The following is a 1306-nucleotide window of genomic DNA, read 5'->3' on the forward strand; positions in this document are numbered from 1 at the left end:
TGTTTTCATTTTTAAAAATTATTTTATTGTTCAAGTAGGGTTGTGAGCATTTACCCCCCACCCCACCTCAGCCATCCCCACCTCCAGCCCATGCTTCTACCCTCTCCTGGTATTATCCATATGTCCTTTATAGTTGCTTCTGAAAACCCTTCTCCCCTTACACCTCATTATCACCTACACCTCTCCTCTGGTTACTGTCAGATTGTTCTTAATTTTAATGTCTCTGGTTATATGTTGCTCACTTGTTTGTTTTGTCGATTATGTTCCACTTAAAGATGAGATCATATGGTATTTGTCCTTCACAACCTGGCTTATTTCACTTAGCATAAAGCTCTCCAATTCCATCAATGCTGTCACAAGAGGTAGAAGCTCCACCTTTTTTTCTGCTGCATGGTATTCCATCATGTAAAAGTACCACAGTTTTTGATCCATTCATTTACTGATGGGCAATTGGGTTGCTTCCAGCACTTGGCTATTGAGAATTGTGCTGCTATGAACATTAGGGTAAATAAGCTCTTTTGAATTGGTGTTTAAGGGTCCTTAGGATATAATCCCAACAGTGAAATTGTTGGGTCAAAAGACAGTTCTATTTTTAGTTTTCTGTGAAAATTTCATACTGTTTCCCACAGTGGCTGCACCAATCTGCATTCCAATCAAAAGTTCACTAGTGTTCCCTTTTCCCTAATCTTCTCCAATATTTGTTTGTTGATTTGTTTATGATGGTCATTCTCACTGGTGTAAAGTGGTATCTCATTGTGGTTTTACCTTGCATCTCTCTGATGACTAGTGATACTGAGCATCTTTTCATGTCTCTAGGCCCTCTGTATGCCCCCCATGGAGAATTGTCTGTTCGGGTCCTTTGACCATTTTTTTAAATATGGTTGTTTGTCTTCCTATGAGTTCTATATTTTGGAGATCAAACTCTTGTTTGATGTATCATTGGCAAATAGGTGTTCCCATACACTTGATTCTCATTTCATTTTAGTGCTAAGCAGCTCACATTTATTTGCTCACAGCCCTGTAGGTCACTAGTGTAGGCAGATAGAAAATCATGGAAGTGGCAATAGGGTAATGGGGTGGGGGGTAGGCAATAATTAGTCCAGTGGTTCTAGAGCCTGTGATCTATGGGGAAAGGGGAGGAAGACTGGAATGTCTGTAGGTCTCTGGCACACAGATTGTGAATACATTGTCTGTTCAGTTTCTTATGGTTATAGGACTCAGGTCTTCAATGACTAGAAGCCAACCCTTTCTATAGGCTACTCACAATATGAATGTTTGGCCCTGGCTGGTGTAGCTCAACGGATTG

Source organism: Sturnira hondurensis, unplaced genomic scaffold, assembly GCF_014824575.4.
Source record: "Sturnira hondurensis isolate 20B ecotype Veracruz unplaced genomic scaffold, ASM1482457v3 Scaffold0025370, whole genome shotgun sequence".
Classification (NCBI taxonomy): Eukaryota; Metazoa; Chordata; class Mammalia; order Chiroptera; family Phyllostomidae; genus Sturnira; species Sturnira hondurensis.